This window comes from Microcaecilia unicolor, chromosome 3, assembly GCF_901765095.1.
Source record: "Microcaecilia unicolor chromosome 3, aMicUni1.1, whole genome shotgun sequence".
In the NCBI taxonomy this organism is placed as follows: domain Eukaryota; kingdom Metazoa; phylum Chordata; class Amphibia; order Gymnophiona; family Siphonopidae; genus Microcaecilia; species Microcaecilia unicolor.
In genome coordinates this window covers 372,983,849-373,010,411 of record NC_044033.1, presented here as the reverse complement: position 1 = coordinate 373,010,411, position 26,563 = coordinate 372,983,849, and the positions used below count along the sequence as shown (strand labels likewise).

At 42.9% G+C, this 26,563-nt stretch overlaps 1 protein-coding gene across 1 annotated transcript in view; it reads left to right on the top strand.

Annotated features, from left to right (window-relative positions):
- The window catches only part of ZNF513 (zinc finger protein 513), a 79,423-nt gene that overhangs the window by 18,410 nt on the left and 34,450 nt on the right, over positions 1-26,563 (top strand). The gene's annotated exons all lie outside the window — the stretch shown is intronic.

The following is a 26,563-nucleotide window of genomic DNA, read 5'->3' as shown; positions in this document are numbered from 1 at the left end:
TCGGTTACATGTTTATTTTGAAAATTCTCTCCTTTTCTTGATTTTGAACTGCTTTTTAATGTAGTCTTGCCTTATTTTCAGTTTGCTATTCAGTGTCATTTTGCTGAATGGGCTTTCTGACCTATAGAAATTTGATCTTTTTTGAGATGGCAGAGCTAGAGGTGTCTTGTTTCCTGTCATCTCATGCTGCAGCAGTGTAGAGCACATTTTTACAGGATCGGCACATCTCAGCTTGGTAGACTCTTTTCACTGGGTTGCTAATATAGTTATTGGATTGCAAGATTTTCCATGTCGGTGACTTCAGTGAATCCTTACTGCAGGACTGGGGCAAGGTTTCAAACTGCTCTGCTGAGAGACTTCAAATTTTTCTGCCTCACCACAGAGATGCTGCCATCTTCTGTACTTCCCCATAGCAGTGCCAGATGGCTTTGCATCAGGTTATGTGAGCATTTGACAGTGGGAACTCTGAGCTACCCTGCTCTGACCCACCCAGGAGAGGGAGTGGCAGGATGCAGGGTAACTGGGGGAGGGACTGAGAGCTTGAAGTTGTAGGTTACACACCATGATCTATAGCTGCCCAGCGCAATAGTGAAGGGCCTGCAACCGTGGCATAGCACCCAGGGGGGAGAGGGGCCTGGGCCCTCCCACTGAGTTCAGCCAAAATTGCAGCACCATCTACTGCTCTGACTGGTGGAGGTTCCCAAGTCCCACCAGAGGAAGAGGTCCTCCACCTGTGGTCTGGCAGTTGATGGTGCTTTCAATGTGCAACTGCTGTACCCTCCTTCCATACTTGCTTAGTTTTTGCACAAAAACTAAGTATGTGCTTGGTGGAGGGGGGGGGGGGGGGAACTGGTGCAGGTGCAGCCTATGGCAGGGGCTGCTGATTGCCAGGACACAGGTGAAGGATCTCCTCCACTGGCTGTGGGGCTTGGAGACCCCCATCAGCCCAGGTATTTGGGGATCACGGGAGGGGGGAAGAGGAGGGCACAGAGAGCAGGGTAGGGAGTGGGAAAAGGACCTGGACAAAATTTTGTGCCTCCCCTCCCCTTGAATTCAAGGTTTGGCTATGCGACTGGCCTGTGAGGTGTAGACAGGGTGACAGTAGTATTAGGGGCCCGATAAGTGGTTGTTGAAGTGGAGCACAAAATAGGTGGGATCACTAGAATATTTGTTGCTGGTGTAGGCAGCTACCATGTGGATCTGGTTGGTGCTGTTTTGCTGTCTCCAGGGTGACATCCTCACCTTCACTTAAATTTATAGACATTTGAGGTTCTTGAGGACTAAACCTGCTGATCTATCTCTTTTCATTTAATTCCCAAACAAAGTATTAGAAAATTGTTAGAACCAAGATACCCAAAACAGAGAACAAATGTTTTTTTTTATTGTAATGTTTCATTCTTTGCGAGACCACCTGTCCAAGGAAATGATCTGTTTCAGCAAACTCACTGTGATTGGATGGCAACACCAGTAATTGAGAAGTGTAGTGGTTCTTAGATGGTAACTCCAGTAACTGAGGAGCAAAGCCAGGGCCTGGCAGACTTCTGTAGTACCACATCGTAGCTTATGTTATGAATTCATCTTGTTGGGCAGACTGGATGGATCGTACAGGTCTTTATCTGCCGTCATTTATTATGTTACTGTGTAAGGGCGATTTATTGGGTCAGGGCTCTGCTGTAGTATGGTTCTCCTCTCCCCTCCCCTGGATTTAATGTTGTTCCTTTCCGACACTAAAATATCAAATGGACAGTAGATACTGGATAGGACCCTCAACTACCAGAATTGGTTTTCAGGACATCTCCCTTAAGTATGCAGAATATGTATTTGTGTGCATGGGAGTTAGAGACCAACTGAAAGTGTTTTTTGTTCAGCTGAAAATCAAAAGGCAGTATTAATTGCTGCTAAAACGAAAGTATGTTTAAAAAAATTGCTCTCCAAATCCTGTCTCTGTTCTTATAAAAACTTCTGTGGTCGTCACATCGCCAACGTCTGTTTAAAAAAAAAAACGTTCTGGCTTTCTCCATGACCTGCCCTCTCCCCCCCCCCCCCCCCCCCCCCAGGTCACCCTTCAGGGCATTGGTGGTGGCCCTGTGATGGGTGCAGAAGCAATCCACAGTTGCTTCAGCCTTAGGGCCTCTTTTTTACCAAACTGCGCTATTGATTCCCACACAGCAGTGCCAATGAAGCCCATTTAAAGTGAATAGACTTTGTTAACATTGCTGCGCTGGGAATCGCTAGCGCAGTTTGGTAAAAGAGGCCATTAGTAAAATTGTTTTCCAAAATGGCACCTCATGCCCCTGTAGCAAGCAGTAGTCTCATGGTCCTTCCCCTGCTGGACTACCATGGATATCCTGGTGGGAGTGGAGAGGCAGAAAGTTTGGTGAAATGGGTAAGGGGATAGTTTGGGGGAGTCGGAGAATTTTGTTTTTGTAAAAGAATGCATAATTGCTTGAAAAGTTATACGGATAGTATATGGCCATTTAAATTACTTAACAGCCTGATACTATCTGTATAACTGTGGGCTGAGTACTGGTGAGGCAAGGACAGCCCTAAAAATTATCAAGATATATTCAGCCACTAACCAGGTAAGTTATCTGTTTAATTTAGGCCTGTTGAATAGCACACACAAACTAAATGGATAGTGCCAGTGTAGTCATTGCGGTAGCAATGCATAGGAGCACTGAATATAGGTATTAAGTTAACTCTTAAACCGGTGACCATGCAGGCCTCAAACTGACCTCTTAAAATTATTTTTCTGACCTTACTCTGTGCTCAACAGTCAGTGCTTTCTCCCTTCCTGTACTGTTTGTATATTCTATAAGCCGTAAGGTAATTCATTTGTTATGATTTTTTTTTAAGCATGGTATCTTTTTCTGCCCCTTTTCTGTATAGCCTAGTCACAGTAGTAATATAGTCCTGCCTCTGGAACCCAGTTTGTGAGAACCTGAATCTGACTGTCAGACTATTCTGCAATGCCTGGGATTCCTCTCTGCCCTGCCCTCCCCCAGAACTGTGAATGCTGCATGTGGAGCAGAAGCCAGCTCAAGAAATCAAATCCAACTCTCCCACATGGCAGCATACAGCATTGCCTCTGAGCCAGCAGGTTAGCCATGGACAATCAATAATCTGAACGCTGTTATGACTGAGGCTCTTTTATCTTCGTTCATCTGGGCGCCGTTCTGTAGCCAGACAAGTTACTGGGAATCATTTCCAGGTACTGCTGTGGCTCTGTTATTCACGCCATCTGAAATTAGAAGACATGTCATCAGTGACTCTTGCTTTGTGTGAATGTTTTCCCCCTGTTGTAGATCCAGCAGATAAATTTGCCTGCACTAGAACCTGCCTTGTTGTATTTCAATACAGGAGTTAAATTTTTTTTTTTCAAAATAAACAGACTCGTCTCAGAATGAATTTGAAGGTACCAAGAAATAAATGTTCATAGACAGAGGCACCTCTTTGTTGCCAGTATGGTGACTCCTGAGGGTTTTGGATGCTACAGTTGCTCTGCCACACACTCTTAAATGTTTTACCTCCCAATGGTCCTCACCTATAAAATGGGTCTGTTAATAATAGTGCTCAAACTCACTAAATGCTGCACAGAGGCCTTCCAGCGGGATGATGGGAGTACATGGTAAAAGAACAGACAAAATAATATAACTGATTTAGCCAAGAAAGCAACAGCATATCAGAGGCAGGAAACCCCTGGATTTATGCACATAAGAGAGATGGTTGACATGCTAAGTTGAAAACCCCAGGGATAAGAGGAGAGGGGCATATTGGCTGTCTTACAACAGTGACACCACCTATACATAGTAACATAGTAGATGACGGCAGAAAAAGACCCACATGGTCCATCCAGTCTGCCCAACAAGATAAACTCATATGTGTATACCTTACCTTGATTTGTACCTGCCTTTTTCAGGGCACAGACCGTACAAGTCTGCCCAGCAGTATTTCCCGCCTCCCAACCACCAGTCCTGTAAATTGGCATCCAAATTTATACTGTGGGTTAGATGAACACTATCAGGCTTATTTTCGAAAGAGAAGAACCAGGGCCGAGAGACTGACAAGGCTGCCCCCGCCGCACCCCCCCCCCCCCCCCCCGAGGTCGCAGCCACCGCTCCCCCCCTCCACCTACCCCTCTCCGTCCGCCACCGGGCAGGGCCCCCTGCATTGAAATCACAGTGCCTCTCACCTCCATGTGAAAGCGCTGCAGGTAGCAGCAGATCGCCTCCCTTCGGGCCTCCTTTCTTCCCTGTGTCCCTCCCTTGTGAAAGTTACGTCAGACGAGGGTGAGACACAGGGAGGGAAGGAGGCCTGAAGGGAGGCGATCTGCTGCTGCCTGCAGCGCTTTCATACGGAGGTTAGAGGCGCTGTGATTTCAATGCAGGGGGCCCGGCCCAATGGCAGACAGTCAACGATGGAGGGCGGGTGGGATTGCGGCGCTGGGCCCCCCTTGGAGGCCTGGACCTGGGGAATTTTGTCCCCCCTGCCCTGAGAAGGACCCCCATCTTTCGGCACAAATCGGAAGATGGGCGTCCTTCTCACAGGGTTGTCCAAATCGGTATAATCGAAAGCCGATTTTGGATGTCCCCAACTGCTTTCCGTCACAGGGACAGCCAAAGTTCACAGGGACAGCCAAAGTTCATGGGGGCATGTTGGAGGCGTAGCAAAGGCGGGACTTGGGTGTGCCTAAAACATGGAAGTCCTTAACCCATAATGGAAAAAAAAAGGGCGTCCCTGATGAGCACTTGGACGATTTTACCTGGTCCTGTTTTTCTTACAACCAAGGCACAAAAAGGTGCCCAAACTGACCAGATGACCATTGGAGAGAATTGGGGATGACCTCCCCTTACTCCCCCAGTGGTCACTAACCCCCTCCCGTCAAAAAAAATCTTTCAAAATATTTTGTGCCAGCGTCTATGCCAGCCTCAAATGTCATACTCTGGTCCATCACAGCAGTATGCAGGTCCCTGGAGCAGTTTTAGTGGGTGCAGTGCACCCCCCCCCCCACCTGTTACACTTGTGGTAAATGTGAGCTCTCCAAAACCCACTGTACCCACATGTAGGTGCCCCCTTCACCCGTAAGGGCTATGGTAGTGGTGTACAGTTGTGGGTAGTGGGTTTTGGGGGGCTCAGCACACAAGGTAAGGGAGCTATGTACCTGTGAGCAATTTCTGAATTCCACTGCAGTGCCCTCTAGGGTGCTCGGTTGGTGTCCTGGCATGTCGGGGACCAGTGCACTACAAATGCTGACTCCTCCCATGACCAAAGTGCTTGCATTTGGTCGTTTCTGAGATGGGCGTCCTTGGTTTCCGTTATCGCTGAAAATCAGAAACGACCAAGTCTAGGGATGACCATCTCTAAGGATGACCTAAATTTCAAGATTTGGGCATCCCTGACCGTATTATCAAAACGAAAGATGGACGTCCATCTTGTTTTAATAATACGGGTTTCCCCGCCCTTCCATCAGGTCGTTTTGCGAGGACGTCCTCAGCAAAACTTGGGCATCCCTTTTGATTATGCCCCTCTGTGTTTCAAACATGAAAAATAGAGGAAAAAGACTTCATAAATTGCCAGTGGTGCTTCAGTGCTTTCACACATAAACTTAGTCACCGTGAAGACTTCCAATCATCATTTAGCAAAAAAACCAGCTTTTATAAACAGTCCCTTTATTGTATATAACATCTTCCTCTTTTTTAATTTTTATAATGCATAATCAAGTTCCAAAACTGTTCCAGTGCTAATGTTGTCTTTCCCAGTGCCTTAGTACGTAGCACTGGTCTGCCCTGAGCTAGGGACGTGCAGTGAACTGACAAAGAATGAAGGAGTAGCCTAATGGTTAGTGCAGTCAGCTGAGAACTTGGGGAACTGGGTTTAATTCCCACTGCAGCTTCTTGTGACCGTAGGTAACTCACTTAACCTCTATTGCCTCAGATACAAAAAAATATCTTAGCTTGTGAGCTCACTAGGGACAGAGAAAATACCTGCATATAATGTATACAGTGCTGCATACGTCTAGTAGCGCTATAGAAATGATTGGTAGTAGTGCACTTTCATGTCATTTTGAAATGAAAACAAAGGAAAAAATTGAATGTCGTCAGTAGTGTGTACTCTTCCAAAAGAGGGCACACTATTCACAAAGAGGGTGCAGTTTTAATGACATTGCCCCACCCCCAGCGAGAAGTGACACAACGCAAAAATGATCAACCTGCACACCGCTTACCTGAGCTTGTACCATGAGCAATGGAGAGATGTATGGAGTAATTGAAAGGAACGTTAGAATAGCACTCTGGGGTTTTTTTTTTCCTTTCAGAAATATGATGGTTCTGCTTAGACTGCTATCCTCAGGCTTTTCAGCTTCTCTTGATGACTCCTAAGAGCTGCGAGTTCGTTAGTAATTCTGGTTAAATCACATTGTCAGGATGTTTGTCCTGAATACATCTTGATTGGGGAGAGCAGTGCTAGCTATTTTGTTTTGTATTGTACTCTTTAAAATTTGTGTTAATTTATTATTGGGGGCACGAGTGGTCTGACTTTGTTTTGTAAGTGTGTGCTGTGAAGTAAAATATGCCCTTTTACTAACAAATGATCTGAAAGTCATTAAGGGATTTTGTTGTAGTATGATGTGGCTGCTTGTACTGGAAGTATATAAGAATTATTTTGCAAAAAGACCTTCTCCCCCCCCCCCCCCCCCCCCCCCCCTGAGGAGATTTGTGGTGCATGTATGCACTGTTTGGTGAAATGCTGGTACTCTGCTGCTCACTGGGTCAGCTGGCACCAGCACTTTTCTGGTTGAATATGATTGCATGGTTGACAGCAATGGATCTGAACTGTGTGTGTGTGTGGGGGGTGGGGGGGTGGGATCTTCATTTCTGCTTTTGAAGGATGATGTTTAGCGTAGCTCAGGGTTTCCGAGGCCCATCCTGATGACTGGATGGTCAGTTGAGATTTCAGGTTATCCACAATGAATTTCCTTACATTTAAGATCCAGCATATGCAATTGTATCTCGGCAAGTTCCTTGAGGATATTCTGAAAAACCAATCTGCAGGGTGATAAGGAGAGTTTCAGGAAACCCTGACATTGCCCTGTTTCAACTTTCTAACTGGATTTTCAGAGCCAGCTCCACATTGTGGGTCTCACTTTCTTTTACATATGTTTAGCCTCTGTGGGTGGACACAGACATTTGCTTGATTGCCTTTGCTAGAAGTTCTGATTCACATCTAATGAGGAAAAGTGGAGGAATAGCCTAATGGTTAACGCAGTGGGTGGAGAACCAGGGGAACCACGTTTGAGTCCCAATGTGGTTTCTTGTGCACTGGGAAGTCACATAACCCTCCATTGCTCCAGGTACTAAACTTAGATTGTGAACCCAATAGGGACAGAGAAAACACCTTTATATGATATGTAAACTACTTTGATTGTACCACAGGAAGGCGGTATATTAAGCATCTAATAAAAATGAGTTCCAAATCAATCTGGGAATGTTCCATTGTCTTTCAAAGTGATAAGATTTGGAATAATATCCCTCTGGAGCTCCGGCAGATCGCTTTTCCAGAGCAGCCCGCCCTCCCTCTGTCCGAGTACCAGGGCCCCCCTCCGAAATTTAAAAGTCATACCTGGTCGGGGTTAAGGCGGCGGCAGCAGTGAAAAGCGTGCTGACTCGGCACGCCTTCAGCCTTCCCTTCTGTCTCTCAAGCTCTGTGGTCCCGCCCTTGCAGAAACAGGAAATGAGGGCGGGACCAGAGCTTGAGAGACAGAAGGGAAGGCTGAAGGCGTGCCAAGTCAGCACGCTTTTCACTACTGCTGCTGCCGCCGACGCCGCCTTAACCTCGACCAGGTATGACTTTTATTCGGAGGTGGGCCCTGGTGCTCGGAGGGCGGGGCAGGGGGGCTGGAACTGGCTGAGACGACGGCGTGCATGCCAACAGAGAGGGCTCTGCGTGCCCTAGGTTTGCCATCACTGCCCTAGAGGAAAGGAAGAATGGGGAGTTATGATACAAACGTTTAAATACTTGAAAAATATCAATATATAAACAAATCTTTTCTATAGATGGGAAGGACATAAATTAAGGTTGCAGGGTGGTAGACTTAGGAGAAATATCAGGAAATACTGGTTAATGAAGAGGGTAGTGGATGCCTGAAATAACCTCCCAGTGGAGATGATGGAGACAAAACAGTGACTGAATTCAAAAATGCATGGGATAAACATTGAGCATCCCTATATGGAAAGGGGATGACATCAAAACTTAAATGACCTCATGGCTGTAGATGTGTTATGATGGACAGGAGTGGTGCTTAGACAGCTACTCCAAAACTTGGGAAGTAAGGCCAGTGCTGGGCAGATGTCTAGTGTCTGTCCTGAACAGGGCAAAAACAGATCAGAATGGGCTGAAGTGGGCTTTGATGGCAAATCCAATAGTTGGGAAATAAGGCCAGTGCCCAGCAGACTTCGACAGTCTGTCTGAAAATGGCAAGACAAATCAGGATCAAGTATGCATATTTTATATTACATTTATATCATTTTTAGTGTGTGTGATGTGTATCTCTATGAAAGGGGAAAGACATCTACTACTCCGACGACTATTTGCACAGTGGTGTGATATTGTGGCATCATACAGAACTGCCTATTTGTGATGAGCATGGTGAAAGAAATGCCAATAATGTGACAGAAAAGGGAGGCTAACAGGAAAGAAATGGAGGAAAGTCAGCAGGCATCAAGTCCAGTCGATTGATATGGCTCAGTGGCGTAGCCACAGGTGAGCCTGGGTGGGCCGGGGCCCACCCATTTAGGGCTCAGGCCCACCCATCACTAGCACATGTTTAGCAGTAGCTGGTGGGGATTCCAAGCTCCGCCAGCTGAAGACTTCCCCCTGATGGTAATGAAAACGCTACTGTCCATGATACTGGCACCTGCTCAGTTTTCAGCTTATGCCTGCTGCAGACGGCCAAGGTGGAAAGAAGTGTTTTCCCACCAGCTGAGATATTTTTTTTCGTGGTGATGGAGGAGGGAGAACATTTGGTGCTCACCCACATCTTACTCAGGCCCACCCAAAATCTGTTGTCTGGTTTCACCCCTGATATGGCTGAGTACGTTCATCCAGGTCCCCAAAAGCTCGCGTAAAAAGGCGTGTCTTAAGTGTAGCCTTAAATTTCTTGAGAGATGGTTTCATACATAATGGAAGCAGGAAGGCATTCCAAAGCTGTGGAACAGTGTAGTTCAAAGCACTTTGGCGGGTGGTGTCAAGCCTAGATCGTCAGACTGGAGGGAAAGAAAGTCAAGACTCGTGTAATGAATACAGCGAGCTGGAACATGAGGGGTTGGTAAGTGAAGTTAAGTATGAAGGGATACCAATATATTTTGCCTTATGTGGTAAGGGTAGTATTTTAAAACGTATTCCAAATCTGATGGGAAACCAGTGAAGGCAGAATAGTAGAGGTGTAGCAGGATCACATTTTTTAGCGTGGCAGGGAATTCTTATGCCAGTGTTTTGGTCAGTTTGAAGATGCTTAAGCAAGGAGAGGTTAATACCTGGGTGTATACTATGTTGCAGTAATCAAGTCTTGAAGCAGTTAGTGCATAAAATAGTCAATTAAGATGGATCATCCAGATAATACCACACTCATGGAATTGTTGCAGAGCTAGAAAGTTTGCCTTCACTAACGTATTGACTTGGTGATCAGGAAGAATCTTTAAATACCTTAAGTGATCAACAAGAGTAATTGGAGAGCCACAGTGATTAGGGGCAAGCAAAAGACATAGAGACTGGCCACTCAACCGGGCTGCCACAGTGTTAAAGGGATTGAGAACAAGACAATTTACTATATAACCAGGCTGAAATGGTATCTAAGCAATGATGGGGGTGAGTTAAGTCAGGTTATTCAGATTTGTATAAAAAATTTAAGAGAAAATTGTTGGTATAGCAGAATGCACATGCCATAATCTTGTATTAGTAGCAAGTGGGCTACAAAAATATTAATAATGGAACCAGTTTGGAGCCCTGAGAGACACCAAAAGGAAGATAGACTGATGATGAAGTAGAATAAGATAGAACTGAAAACTGGAGGCCAAGGAGAAATTATGAAAACCAATGTAAGTCTGTTCCTGTAAGTCTGTCTCGTTAACAGCAGAGTGTAGTCAACCAAGTCAAAGGAAATGACCAGTGCAACCTTCCCACCAACGAAGGCACAGTGGAGCTCACTCAGTAGAACTTTAAGAACGGTCTCTATGCTGTGATTTGTTCAGAAGCCAGACTGATGCGGATGCAATACATGGGATTGATTCACATATTGTGAAAAGACTATTTTCTCTTGCTACTTGGATATGTAGTTTAGTTAGAGACTGGATGATAATTAGAAGCATTAGATGGGTCTAATATGGGTTTCTTCAGAATTGGTCTGATTGCCTATTTCCAAAGGTCTGGTACTTTTCTATTAGACAAACTGTTGTTTATGACAATATAACCAAGGCAGTTGGGCCATATTACATGACATGAAGCCAAGACAAAGGGATAGGTTTAATGGACAGGTAGTAGCCCCCATGGTGGAAGTTAGCTGCAATAGAAAGGGATATGTGGCCAGGTTAAGATGACCATGTATGTGAGGGTGTACCTGATGAGACAGGGAATATAGGAGGCAAAAGGGCCTAGGTATCTGAGATAGGCCTAGAAGAGAGAGCAGTTTTTCCATAGTGTCAGTGCTTTGACAGTAAAGGATTGATCTAGATCTTCCACTGAAAGAGATGGACACTGGTTACTTTCAGCCAGTAGGGATCAGCCTGAACAGTGTCTTTAGTCGGTTCATGGCCCTATTAATCAAGTTAGAATAAAATTTTATTTTTGCCTACTTTATTTTCTCATTGTAACAGTGTCCTTCCTTACAGAGGGCAAGCAAGCCTAATGTTTTCCTTGTTCAGAGCCCTTCTGCTTATCTAGCCTGCTGCTTTATAAGGTGTTGACCACTATGCTACCAGGGCCTAGATGATGTGAATTTGAGCAGGGTGAATAGGGGCAATAGAATTCAATGCTGCTTGTAGTGTCTAACGCCGTAATGAAGCTTGTTCATGTGTAGTCTGAGATCCAAAGTCAGGAGGAGGGGCAAGATTAGAAGGATCAATCCTAGCCAGATTCCTTGAGCAAGGTTGAACAGTAGTTAGGAATGAAGGAAGTACTAGAATGAGGAGACAAGGAAATGGGCTGACCAAGAGATTGGAAGGGTGATGAACTCTGAGAGAATCCCAGAGCAGTCTTAGCTGGAGAGAACCAAATCCAACATATGCCCTGTATAATGAATTCAGAAAGGTACATGCTGTGTAAGGCCCAAATCTGAGATAAGGGATAGAAAACGCTCGTCACACTGTCAGGTGTTACCTATGTGAAAATTAAGATATCCTAATTTGCCGATTTTTAGATAATCTTAACTACAGCCTTTGAAAGTGTCTGTGAAAGGGATTCCCTAAAGCAGAATCCTTTAAGGAGAAATAGGAAGGAGCAAAAGGTGAATGGGTATTCTTGAAAGGAATCGTATGAGCAGAATGTGAGGGTTGGGAAATGTTTTTTGGGAAAGTTGGAGAAAAAAAGTGAGGAGAATGAATGAGGATACCAAATAATATGTTTATTCACATAAAAAGTGACGAAATTCTCATAAAAAATGACCCGACACGGCCGTGTTTCGGCCCAAAGGCCTGCCTCAGAGGTCTTTAAAACCTTTTCAGCAGAAAGCTTCCCCCAGCGTTTCCATTTTGGGAAAGTTCACACACAAATGAGGAATCAGCTGCAATGAGGGCAGCACCCCCACCTTTACTAGAGCCTCTGGGTGTTGAGAAGGTAGTGTAACCATGAGGAAGGCAATTGGCAAGAACAGAGCCTTCTCTGTCCCTTAACCAGGCCACAGTGAGACATGATCAATTCACTAAAGGAAAAAATAATACCAAAAATCAATGAGTTCTTATTTTGGACAGATCTATAGTTAAATAAGGAAACAGAGAGAAAATGAGAGCCATGCAAGTTGTGAGTGTCCAAAGCACAACAAAAACGAGAAGATATGCTACATGGAATGCAATGTCATACCTTAGGATGGGGAATACTGTAAGGAAGACTCAACAAGCAGTGACCCTAGTGAACTGGAATAGGTGGAACATCAGCAATTATCATTGTCCTTCGCACCATGGTGCAAACTGCTGTAGAGTTAAATTCAGGAAGAACTAAGATGGCAGCTTGATTGGACGCTCTGGCAAGAGCTCTCTAACTTACGTCCTTGGTATTGCTGCCTTGTACCTTGAACCTGGTGTTATGGGGAAAAGGAAGAGGAGAACCCAATGGGTACCCTCGACTTGGGTCATTACCCCAGCTTTGCAGCAGTCAATTTTGGAGAGGTTTCGAGCTCTTTCCAATCCCAGAGTGATGGCCTCTTTGACCGTAGCAGAAGACTCTTCCTCTGGCTGCAGTGTGAGCAGGGTCTTGCTGAGCCCTGTGTTTAGATCAGCACCACTCCAACCCAGAAGCATGAACACTACTGGTATTGGCATGGGAGAGGGAACTCTCTTGTTCCCACTACTTGGGTTACTGGTAGCGGCTTCTTCACCTCAGGATAGCACTTCTCGTGCCTTGATGGCAACGTGCTTTTGAGATAAACCATAATACAGTTTGTATTTCTGTTTAAAGGATGAGTTGTTTTTGGGATCAAAAGTGATTTTTTTTTTCTTGACTTAGCTTTGTTTCTGTGTAGCCCTAGGTAAGAGTTGGCATTACATCCAAAGACCCTGAAAGTGAGAGATAGCTGTTTGTTACATTTTCCTTTTACTTGTGTTATTTTGTTAGAGTAAATCTTTTTTTCTGTTTTTTGATCCTAGACAATTATTGGAGTTTATTGTATCAAAAGATGTTAAGTACATAAGTAGTGCCATACTGGGAAAGACCAAAGGTCCATCTAGCCCAGCATCCTGTCACCGACAGTGGCCAATCCAGGTCAAGGGCACCTGGCACGCTCCCCAAACGTAAAAACATTCCAGACAAGTTATACCTAAAAATGAGGAATTTTTCCAGTCCATTTAATAGCGGTCTATGGACTTGTCCTTTAGGAATCTATCTAACCCCTTTTTAAACTCCGTCAAGCTAACCGCCCGTACCACGTTCTCCGGCAATGAATTCCAGAGTCTAATTACACGTTGGGTGAAGAAAAATTTTCTCCGATTCGTTTTAAATTTACCACACTGTAGCTTCAACTCATGCCCTCTAGTCCTAGTATTTTTGGATAGCGTGAACAGTCGCTTCACATCCACCCGATCCATTCCACTCATTATTTTATACACTTCTATCATATATCCCCTCAGCCGTCTCTTCTCCAAGCTGAAAAGCCCTAGCCTTCTCAGCCTCTCTTCATAGGAAAGTCGTCCCATCCCCACTATCATTTTCGTCGCCCTTCGCTGTACCTTTTCCAATTCTACTATATCTTTTTTGAGATACGGAGACCAGTACTGAACACAATACTCCAGGTGCGGTCGCACCATGGAGCGATACAACGGCATTATAACATCCGCACACCTGGACTCCATACCCTTCTAATAACACCCAACATTCTATTCGCTTTCCTAGCCGCAGCAGCACACTGAGCAGAAGGTGTTCAGACATAAGTGTTCCAGTACACTGTAGTAGTCTACTACTATTTATAATTTCTATAGCGCTACAAGGCATACTGCTTGAGATATCTTGATGGGAATTTGCATCCAATGAAAATTATTTCTAGAAAATGTTCTCTTATTTCCTAACTTTGTTCCTATAATCTGGTGGACAAATGTAAGTTTATATTTTCCTTTGAATTTTGCTGATTTTCAATTGTCATAACAATTGTGATGATTATATAATTTGGAACATCAAAAACAAAGAAAAAGAATTGGAATTAAAATTATAGTGCTGATGTTACCTCATCGAGTGGGCAGGGCTTGTGAGCAAACAGGCGGGGGGGGCCCTATGCGGTATAAAAGTACTGCTTAGTTCTATTTAAAAGGTTCTTTTGAGCACTCTATTAGTTTTTATGTGTTTTATTTTTGTCTGTATCTTGAATGTAATTTTTCATTTTAATATTTTCAATTATTTTTTGTTTATTGATTTAAATTGTACATTTTCTGATTCTTCATTGTTTGTATGTTATCTGCTTTGAATTACATGGGACATAACGAGCTATAAATCATGGTATAAATAAAACTAACTATGTGCATGGATTACAAATTACAATAATTTACACATGTTCTCGCAAAATGTAGGCACAGTCATTTATCCCAGCTATTTATGATGAAAGTAGGCACCTACTTTTCTTTATAAAATAAGCTTGAAATAGGGTGTGCTTTTCTTCCTTTATTATATTCCCTTAAGTACAATAAAGTACAAAAAAAAGAAATAAAACAAACCCTCATTAGTGGAGAGAAAAGAAAAAAAGAAGCAAATGTGAACAGTAAGCAATTAAGATATAACATCCATAATACCCTGGTAAATAACAAGGTTTATGTTATCATTAAATCCACACCTACTTTACAATTTGATATGAAATCTTATTTAACCAATGATGCTTCTTTATCAGAGATGTGAAAAAGACACCAAGGGTGGTCCATCACAAAGCGTGAGATGAACTGCACCAATGAGAGGTTTTTCTCGTGGTACATTTGGGTTATAAATTTGAAAAGATCTCCCTGTTGTATTCCTTTGCAAGTTCTTCCACCACCCAAGCTGAACATCTCCCTCCCTGCTCTCCCCACCCAGTCTAGCATTTCCTCTCTCACTCTTCCACCTCACCATGTCTAGCATCTCCCCTCTTACTGTTCCTCTAGGTCTGGCATCTCTCCATCTCCTCCCCTTCCCTCCACCCCCATGGTCCAGAATCTCCCTGTTTTCTATCCACTCCCTTCAGTCCTCCACTTAAGTCCACCATCTCCTCTCCCTTTTCCTGCAAGTTTCAAGTTTATCTCAGGTTTATTTAATTGCTTGATATACCACCCCAGGGCAACTGGCTTTCTGGGTGGTGTACATAAACACTAACTAAGGGAAAGGAGATAGAAAGAAACAGGAGGAAGAAAAGAAAATGAGAAGAACTCCATTACTCATAGGACAGAAAGGAGTGCAATGCAGAAATAGCTGCCAAAACCATACTGTACTGCAATATGGGCCCAGGCCAAAGACCACCAGAAGGAGGAGAACGACCACCTGTGAGTCTGACCTAGGTCAAGGAGCAAAGGCTTCCTGAAAAAGATGTGTTTTAAAGGGCAAAACGAAAGGCCATATATGTGGGCAAAAGTTGCTGCTGGGAGGGTAGAGCATTCCAGAGGGTTGGGCCAATCACACAAAAAGAATGAGAGCGAACAGCCAACGGATGCACCGGAAAGAAGGAATTTGTAATAATTTGGCCTGGGAGGAATGAAGGGCCCTAGCTGGTGTATATGGAATCAAATAGTCTAACAGATAATGTGGTGATTTCGAATTGAGAACCTTATATATTAGTCAGAATTTTGAACATACTGTAGAATCACTCCCCTCTTGTGTGGCCCTGTAGCGTCCTGTTCTCCCCAGTGATCCAGCATCTCCATGTCTCTCAACTCCTTCCCTTGGGCAGTCAACATCTCCTTGTTCCTCTCTTCCCCCAACAGTCCAGAAATCCCCATACCCTCAATGGGCCAGCTTCTTACCTCTCCTCATAGCTACTGCAGTTCAGCATTTCCCTGGCGCTTTCTTCTCCATACCGTTGTCTAGCATCTCCCCATTTTCCTACCTCCGTAGTTCCCTTACCTTGACGTTGTGGTCAACAGCCAGAACTCATTGCAGGAGGAGCTAAGATGGAAAGGAAGCACGAAATATTTCAGTCTAGATTGCACTGCTATGTCCTTGCCCACTGATGCAATCTTCCTTTTATGGTTTAGGTGGGGACATGGTATGTCTCCAGTTCAAACTAGGCTGAACTGTCCCATGCATCTTTTCTACTTTAGCTCCCCCTGCCACTGATGTAATGCGTGGGGGGGGGGGGGGGGTGGAAAGCATTGACTTGTGAGCTGGAGACTGAGGCTGGATGCCTGGATGCGCGTCATACACCTTAATGCATGGTGACTTGGTATGTCTGTGTGCCGGTAACATGATTAAATTTGACCAGGCACTTAAAGGAGAATTTCATACAGATGCTAGCACCAATGCAAGAGTTTTGGCCTTTAACTATAAGCATGCTTTTTTTCTGTCTTAAACTAGGTGCCTGGTTATAAAAATTACCCTGTGTGTGTGTATATGTAGATATACACGTATCTATATACTGTATGTATATGTATGGATTGCTTAACAGCATGATTTTTAATTGTGTATTATTACAAACCATTCTTTTTGAAATATTACTTGGCTAACGGGGCAGAGCTTTTTAGTAATACACAACAGATACCATTTCTTAACTGCATAAACGCACTCTGTTCTGCCCTCTCACTGGGTGTGATTGGCATGCAGCTTAAAAACCAAAGTATAGAACATCACTGAGAAGACTTGGAACTCTTGAACCAAAATCTTCTTTAAAGCAGTAATCAAACAAGGAAAAATAACTTATAGTTCAGATGTGCTGGACAAGATTTTTTGTCTTGCAAACTGGGAATCTGTTCTCCACCAGCTCTGTCTCCATACAAGAGAGAAGCTGGGAGTAGTTCAACAACATGCTGAGAGTAATGCTGTGTATACTTTTACACTGGTAAAATCTTGATAGAGTCACAGTAGCTTGAAAAGATCATACAGCAGAATGCAGCATAGGCAGTTTCGGTTCACAGAGAAGATATGCTGCAGACTAACTCTTACAGACCTGACGAAGAGAGAAAGGGGAGGGCAACTTGCCCAGGCTGCCCAGAGAACAATGCAAGCTAATAAATTCCCATAAGCCACAGGGAGCTGGACATGCATTCTGAAAGAGTCTGTCACATGGAACTACAGGATTACAGGGTTTTGTAGTTCATGGACACATCCTAATTCCCTGCCTCCATGCAAATGGGGGGCAGAGCACATTCCATTGAACAAGTAAACATTCCATTGGCAAAAAGAGAGAAAAAACTCAAGATGCATTCACTTTGCAACAACATCTATTCTACTCCATATTTGTTTTGGGGTTTTTTTTTTTTTTTTTTTTTGTGTCTACACTTCCCCCTTCTTTTTCAGCCATACTATCATACATCCCACTGCACCTCATATATCCACACAACTATCATCACTGCCCTTCCATTCTCCCCCCCCCCCCCCCCCATCATTCCTCCATTCTGTTGAGAACCCAGGCACTCAGTTGGCATTGTTCTAATTTCAGCAAAGCATAGAAGTTCACCAAAGCTTCTATATGTCCTGCATGGTTTCCTACACCCATTCTCTCCACCTGTGTAGTCTCTATCATAGCCCCTTTCCACTGCTTAGTGGTGGAGGCTGCATCTCTATCCACGTCATGAAAACACATTTCCTAGCCATCAGCAATGCAAGGCCCACAAATGCCCATGCCCCCTCCATCTCCACTCCACTCTTGGAAGCCCATTTATGACCCCCAGTAGCAGTACCTCCTCCTGCTTGGGCACTTTCACTTTGGCTCATGCTTCAGTAGCAGTTCTTAAAGCTGCCCAGAAACCTCCTAATGCTTTGCACAGCTTAACCCATTAATGCCCAATGTTCCCATGTGGGCACTTATGGGAACATTGAGCACTAATGGGTTAAAACAATATGTCATAGTGCCTACTTCACAGCTGCACTTAGTACAGAAAAACATTGTGGAGAACCCTGTTTTGCAGGGTCCAGAAAACAATGGTGGATTATTTAGAATTGCATCTCCTGGAGATTGGCATCCCTGCCTTCTTCATATGCAACTGGAAAGAACTGCTATACCTCCTTCTCTGTAACTCCCCTCCCCAGTACTATTTGGCACTACTATGCTAACCCCTTCAAAGAATTTGTGTCCTTTTGGAATCCTGCACACTGTGCCATCAGCAAGCAGTCAAATTATCCTGTTTCTGGGCTTCTAATACCCTCTCCTGTGCTATGTCAGTCTACCCAGAATGCATAAATAGTGTCTGTAGGGGAGCATTAAAGCCTGTGCTCCAATGGCTCACATATACCTGCTAATATATACAGATGACCATGTTCTTTGTCATAAAGATCCCCATTATTGAAAGCACCTTGTATGCCCACTCCTGAAATACTCCATTTTTCTCTATGTGAGAGAAATACCACATTGTCCACTATGGGGAGATAAATTGCTGTCATTCCTGGCTCCATCATGTCCTTAAAAACTGCCACACCGCTCTGGCTGCAGTTAGTAGCAGATTGTTTTAGCGCACCTGAAACTCCTCACCCAGTTGGGTGTATATGTAATACAAGGATGTGCAGGTTTTATCAACTCTCCCACTAGTTCAGCTGTACAAAAAGTACACTTGCTATGCATTCCCACACAAATTGCATCTAACATGCCACATTATACAGTTCAAGATTGGGCTTCCTCTCTTTGTTGCCTGCATATAAACTTCTCCCAGCTGATTCTCAACCTTTTTGTAGGGTACATCTTTATTGCAGTCACCAGTGAACCTCTCCAATAGTGCAGCTCTCTGTGGCAAGGTCTTGAACTTTTCACTGGGACAGGAATGAAGGCGTTGCCTAATGATTTGAAGCAGATGGCCAAGAATCTTGTAGAAAACATCAGGGATGTCAGACTTCATAACCCATTTCTATCATGATGCTACAAGTGGCCTTGGTCAAGTTCCTTCACTCTCCGTTGCCTCAGGTACAAATGTATGCGTTAGCCCTCATGGGAAGGGACTTAACTTATTGTACCTGAATATATAACCCTTCTTGAGATTAGATTTGAAAATGATGAGTAATTCAATTTTTTTTAATCTGGAAAGATCTAAAATCATGTTCTATACTCAGCACAAAAATATTCACTATAGAAAATGTAGTTGTTAGTCATTTTTTGTCTATGGTGCTTATGCTGATCGTCAGTGATTTTTTAAATTGCCATTCAACTTCTATCTGTTTTGGTGCCATCTAATGGTAAGAAGGGAGCAATACCCTAAAAATGGGACCAATGTTCAGACCTCTGTAGTCGGCAGTGATGCCATATATTCAGTATTAGCATTGAATATCCAGTTTATTTTTGGCCACTAAGAACATAACCAGTCAAGTCGATATTCAGTGCTGGCCCGCTAAGTTCATAGTGGCCAAAGATAGACCTGCTATTGTTGTGGCCAGATTTGGCCGCCAATCTTAGCCGGCGATGTGCTGAAAATCGGCGGATAGCTAGTTGTATCGCACTAACCGGAAATATTCAGCAGGAGACAGCCGGTTATCGTCTGCTGAATATCGACAGATAGCTGGTTAAGTACAATTTAACTGGCCAAGGTGCCATTCCTGACCAGCTAAATGGTTTTGAATATTGGCTGGAATGTTTTTCTGTGTAGTTCGGTGTTTTGCCAACAGATGGTAGCACAGGACAAGAATAACCGTGCAGGGGAGGCAGGTAAAGCCCTTTCAAACATAGCAAGTTTCAAGTTCACAGGCTCTGTAGGTAAGAATGGGAAGACTAAGAAGAACCACCAAAGTGGGATGGAAGAAGAAAGGAGAATTGGGTCAAAAATGGGGCATGAGAAAGGGATAAAGTAGGAATATAGGAGTCTAGGAGAGATATCAGTAAAGAATCATGCAAAGGAAAAGACAGGGTTTGAAAGATTTTTTTTTTTTTTTTTTAAACAGGAAAGAAGACAAATAGATAGAGAAGATGGAGCTAAGGAAGGTGGAAAAGTTGGGTGCAGTCATTGAAAAGTATGGAATAATTTTGTATCAGGGTTATTTTTACATTTGATGTGCAACTTTACCCTCTGATACACAGAAAATGGGTGGGTGTTTGGAAGTAGCAAAGCAAACTGGGGAAGAGATGTTGGAAAATGACATAACATCAAACATATAAACGGCAAGTGACCGACTCACCTGCAAATGCGCAGTAGAGTCGGAACGCTGAGAGTGTAGAAGTCCAAGCTCCGCCTCCACCAGCAGTACAGCCCAATAAGGAGGAGGGCTTGGACATGGGCGTGGAAATTGGAGGAGGAGGGCGCAGGGAGGGAAGGAGGGGGCAAAACTGAGGGAAACAGACGCTGGGGGGAGAGCAGGGGAGAGAGGAGGGTTGGTGGATGGGGGGGGGGGAGGCCATAGGAAAACAAAAAACTAGCCCGTTGTTACAGGCTTAACGGCTAGTATATATTAGATAATAGCAGATAACGAACTGTCTAGATACTCAATTGGGCAGACTAGATGGACCAGAGTTGTATCTGCTATTTTATTCAGGTTGCATCGTTCTATGCCTTTGTTTAGGGTTATACCTGTCAATCTGCAGGTTACATGCCTCTATGCCTTGTTAAAAATGCGAAGATTATTTAAGTTTAGCTTTGACTCCATTCTCCTTCTATAAAGGGATCTTCTGTGTTTATCCCCATATGCTTTTCAATTCCATCAGTGTTTTGATTTCACAATCCACTCCATAAAAAAGTATTTCCTGATGTCTCATACTGTATGTCTTTGGTACAAACCCTGCACTATTTTTGTCATCTGAACAGTTGCAAGTCTTTTTTAGTGAGATACAGCCTCCAAAACTGAACACAGTACTCTAAGAGGGGTCTCGCCAATGACTTGTACAGTGATATTGCATCAAAAAAACAGCACAAAAGGCTTTCAAGACTAGAGTAGACAATGCTTCTTTATTCAAAGACCTGACACAGACTGTATTTTGGCCTCACAGCGCCTGCATCAGTGTGGTCTGTCAGATAAATGAACCAAAAATCCGATGAGTCAAAATCCAATACAAGTCTACTCGTTGCAAATAAAATCAAGCTGCTAAAATTGCCTTGTACTGCTTAATGATATTAACACCATCTCTCTTCTGCTGGTTATACCACTTTCTGTGCAGTCTAGCATTCTTCTGGCTTTGGCCACCACTTTGTCACTTTGTTTTGCCACCTTGAGATCCTCAGACACTGTCACCCCAAGGTTAGGATACTGGGCTAGATAGACCATGGGACTGATCCAGTATGACTATTCTTATGTTCTTATGAATATTTCCTCCAGGTTCCTCTCATAGTTTATACACATCAGCCTCTTGCACCCCTCCCAATCACCCAGCACTTTGCAAACTGTCAAACATTATACTCCTCCTCCTCTAATTTTGGTAAATAACAGCATAGCATTTATTCTTATATTCTGCATATACCAAAAACTAGTTCAACACGGATCACAATTACGGGAATAGCCAATGAAATTACAACAATCTGTAACATAACATTATTTATTTATTTAGATTTTGCTCACTCCTTTTTCAATAATAGCTCAAGGTGAGTTACATTCAGGTACACTGGGGTATTTCCCTGTCCCTGGAGGTCTCGCACTCTAAATTTGTACCTGAGGCAATGGAGGGTAAAGTGACTTGTGCAAGATCACAAGGAGTAGCAGTGGAATTTGAACTAGCCACCCTTGGATGTCAAGACCAGTGCTCTAACCACTAGGCTACCCCTCCACTCCCCAATTGCAGCAAGCATCCACAGAATCATATTAATGACATATTAAGTCTTTAAAAGCTTTCTAAAATTTTTATAACTTGTAATAGACCTTAAGTCTTCTGGAAGAGTTTCCCAGAGTGTTGTAGCCTGCAATGAAAAAGAGGACTCTGATAAGTGAGCAGATTTTGCCCCTCTTGGATTTGGGAAGACAGGACTCAGCTCCTGCAATGCTCAGGATCATCTCAGTGAAGCAAAGTCAAATAAAACATTCATATATAGTGGAGCACTACCTTGCAGAATCTTAAATAAAAAAAAAAACAATAGAACTTAAATAATACCCAAGCCTCCACCAGTACCCAGTGGAGGCGAAGAAAGAACAAAGAAACGGAATCAAATTTGGTTAGTGAATAAATCAGCTGAACTGCTGTGTTCTAAATTGTCTGAAGCTTTTTAAGTGTCTTTTTAGAACAATTTAAATAGATGACATTATGGTATCTCAAATAACTAAAAGCGATTGAACCAACAATCTAAAGTAAGCATTATCAAAACTTTACAAATATGACATAACTTTCTCACTATTAATGTATTTAGTTACATTTGTACCCGGCTCTTTCCCACTCAATGTGGCTTACATGGGGCAATGGAGGGTTAAGTGACTTGCCCAGAGTCACAGGGAGCTGCCTGTGCCTGAAGTGGGAATCAAACTCAGTTCCTCAGGACCAAAGTCCACCACCCTAACCACTAGGCCACTCCTCCACTCTAATGACAAAGTTTGATCCAGCACACCCAAAATTCGAATACCTGCTGAAAAAGTATACTCTAAATGATCTATTTTAAATATTTTATCACACAATGAATTAACACTTCTGCCTATTAACATGAATTTCATTTCCCCATTATTCAATTTTAAGTGATGTTGTAACATTCAGTCACTATTTGCATACCATGCCCAATAATTTCTTTAGAAGACTCAAATGATGATCGAATAGGTATCAGAGAAATGGGATACTGAGTGCTCAGCTCGCCCTGTACTGCTTGCACTTTGCATACCTGTAACAACTATTGCATGGCCAACAGAAACCTATTTGGAATCACTGCCCTGGGAGAGAGCAGAGATGCAGTTCTGCAGCCAGAGAGTCAGTTTTCTTTGTTAGAATCGCAAATGCAGCCCGCAGTGCGCCACAGTTCGATAAGGCCATGCGGGCGATATGTACATATTTCTTTTAGACAAGAATGGAAAATACAATGAATTTGTCATGAAGCCAACTGAAGATGATGTGTGTGAAGCTTCCAGACCACATAAGTCTGTTCCTTTGAGAAGATGAAAGGAACAGTGTGCTCTTGAAAGCTCTGCTGCACCAGTATCTTCACAAAGGAGATCAGAACAGACGAAGATCAGACATTTGCCTAGATCAGACTATATAAATTAAAGCAATACTGGATCCCCATAAGGACTCTGTGCCAAAATGCCTGATAGAACAAAGAAAGGTTTATTACATAGGGTCCCCATAAGGACTCTATGCCTAAACGCACTATAGAATAGCTAGAGGGTTCTTAAATAGGATCCACATTAGAACTACCAACAAGCAGCTCCCGCGCCTAAATGGCAAACCTAAGAATATGGGCTTCCTATTACATGATGATAATATGGATAATCGGGATACTAGCGGCATCACTGAATGAATGGAACAGAATCCCTATACGTATCACGGACAAGCGAAGACCCCACCATCAACTGAAAGAACCAAAATATAACCCTAACAACAAAACAGACAAAACCAACAAAAAGACAAGTCAGAACAACCAACAACAAAATCACAATCTAAAAACAGACAGATCACACAGACAATTACAGGTTATCAAACACACCAAAATCAGTTATGATACATACACCAAGATACCTATAGGATATATAAATGCAGCCCTATTGAGAGACTGGATTGAAACAGAAAAACTAGGATTACTACTCATAACAGAAGCATGGCTATGCCTAGAAGATGACCCAGTACCTCTGGACCTATGCCCCCAAGGATACAAAACACTACACATCAACAGAAGCAAAAAGATAGGAGGGGAAGTTGCAATAATATACAAATACACTTTCACCATTGAGCCTGTCGCTAAACATTTATCCTCAGCGATTGAAATTCTGGCATGCAAAATAACTGACACAACTCTTGTAGGTCAACTAAGTATCATACTGTTCTATCGACCCCCAGGTAGCTGGACAAATGCCCAAGATGATTTCATAGACTTTGTATCAAACATCTGCACAAACCAACAAAATGTCCTACTAATTGGCAATGTCAACCTGAACCTAGGCAAACAGAATGACACGAAAACCAAAACTCTAATGAGCTTCCTAAAGCAATGCAACTTCACAACAACACAAGGCACCTCATCCCACACAGAAGGCCACCTATTGGACATACTAGCCCAAAGGTTACCATCAAACAACAGTTACACAATAGAGAACCAAAAATGGGAAAAGGTACCATGGTCAGACCACTAAGCTCACTTTTACATTGCACTGGAAAGCGAATGGCAAGAACAGAAAACCAAGATCACCACACACAATCGCAATCCGACAGAAGGTGGACAACTGCACCTTCTGGATAACGTTGATGAATGAACATAATAAATGAGAACCGAATGACATCCACTTCATGAAGAACTTGGGGGCGAAGCATGTGAAAACATACTGGACAAAATAGCACCATTTTAAAACAAAAAACACCCAAGCTACTGCACTTTAAAAAACTATGCAGGAGACTGGAAAAAAAACATGGGACAAACTCAAAACAGAAATAAAGACATATGGAAGAAAGCAATAAGAATATACAAAAAGAATGTAAAGAAAGACAAATCGGAATACAATAACATATGCACGAATCCAGAACAGACTATTATGAAAAAAATATTCAAACTCATGAAGAAGCTACTGAAAACACAGGACATACTGGCATCAACTGAAACACCACCCACTGCAGATGAACTAGCTCAATATTTTGAACAAAAATAGCAAAGACAAGATCTAATCTCTCGATACCACAAACATTCATCACTGACTTCCTACAAGACTGCGAAACCAACAACACCCATACTATGGCAGACAGAATCTGGTTCACATTTGAAACACCCAAAATGAGCACAGTAAAGACACTACTGACAAAATACGCACATGTGAAATGTCTGCTAGATAAATGCCCCAACTACACGATGAAAAACCCACCAGATTGGTTCATCAAATGCATCATCAAACACATCACACACATTAGCAGAAGGACTATTCCCAAAAGATAAAGGTGAAATCATTCTCACTCCAGTCCCCAGAACACAACCAACAAGATCCGCGATCTCACACACTACAGACCAGTGGCTTCAATACCACTACTGACCAAAACGTTGGAGGGATTGGTAACACAACACCTAATGGAATATTTAACAAAGTTCTCAATCCTACACAAATCCCAGTCAGGTTTCAGTCCACAACACAGCACCGAAACAGTCCTAACCACGCTGATAACGAAGTTCAGAAGCCTAATAAGCCAAGATCAGAATATTCTATTAATGCAATTTGACATGTCCAGTGCGTTCGATGTAGGAGATCACACAACACTGATGACCCTTCTAGATTACATGGGAGTCAGTGGTACATTGGCCACATGGTTCAACGACTTCCTAAAGACCAGATCCTACATTGAAATGTGTCCAACCAGCTATCAACATCCTGGATCTCCGAGTGTGGGCTACCACAGGGCTCATTGATATCACTGACACTGTTCAGTGTAATGATGGCTCCACTCGTGGAAAAAAAAACTGGAGATAATGGGCTTTAACCTATTCATTTATGCAGATGGTGTCACCATTTACATACCGTTCTACAACAATATCACAGAAATAATGGTCAAAGTTAAAACAGGTCTGGACCTTATGGAAAACTGGGCAGAAACTTTCAAACTCAAATTAAACAGAGACAAAACCAAATTCCTGGCTCTGTCAAGCCCGCACAACCCCACAGTCCACCAAAACTTCACAATCGATCACCAAACATACCCAATTGAAACACAGTTAAAAATACTGGGAATCATCCTTGACAGACACCTAACACTAGATAATCAAATATCAGCAGTAACTACAAAATGCTTCAGAACACTATGGAAACTGAGAAGGATTAGAGATTATTTTCCTAGTCAATCATTCCAGATAATAGTACAATCGATGATACAATCACAGCTAGATTATTGCAATGTAGCATACGTTGGTTGCAAGGAAAGTGCATTGAAATCACTGCAAACTGTCCAAAACACAGCAGCAAGGCTAATTTTCAAGAAATCGAAATATGAAAGAGCAACCCCACTAATCAAAACACTACACTGGCTGCCGATCAAGGCAAGACTGGTCTTCAAAGCAAGCACCATCATATACAAAATATTATTCGGTTTGTTTCCAGAATACATGCTTGACTTGGTAAAACTATCCCCAAGAAACGCAACCCCGGAGACCAGAAGCTACCTACTTCTTCACCTACCCAGCTGTAGAAACATAACTTACAAATCCACCTACACGGCCGGATTTAACTACCAGGGCACCAAATGGTTGAACTCAATGCCAAAGATCACAAGAAGCATCACAAACTATCTTCAGTTTAGAAAAGAACTGAAAACATACTTCTTTAAAAAAATTCTTCAATACGTACGTCAGCTATTGATGTCCATTCAGATTACTAATCATAAACCATTCACTATGTCCCAACTAAAATGTAAACTGTAGTGCTAAACCTCCACTATAAGTCTCAATCAAACTATAAATTGTAAACCAATACTGTAATTGTTAACCAGAATGTAATTGTAAGCCACTTTGAACTGAAATTTGTTGGATAACAGTGGGATACAAGAATGCATAAATAAATTAGTATTGTAATGTCATCAGCATACATATACATCAAATAACCAGCCCTTTCCAGGACGAGTCCTAGTGAATGTATGAACACATTAAAAAGAATAGGCGACAATGGGGAGCCTTGAGGCACTCCACATGGATTA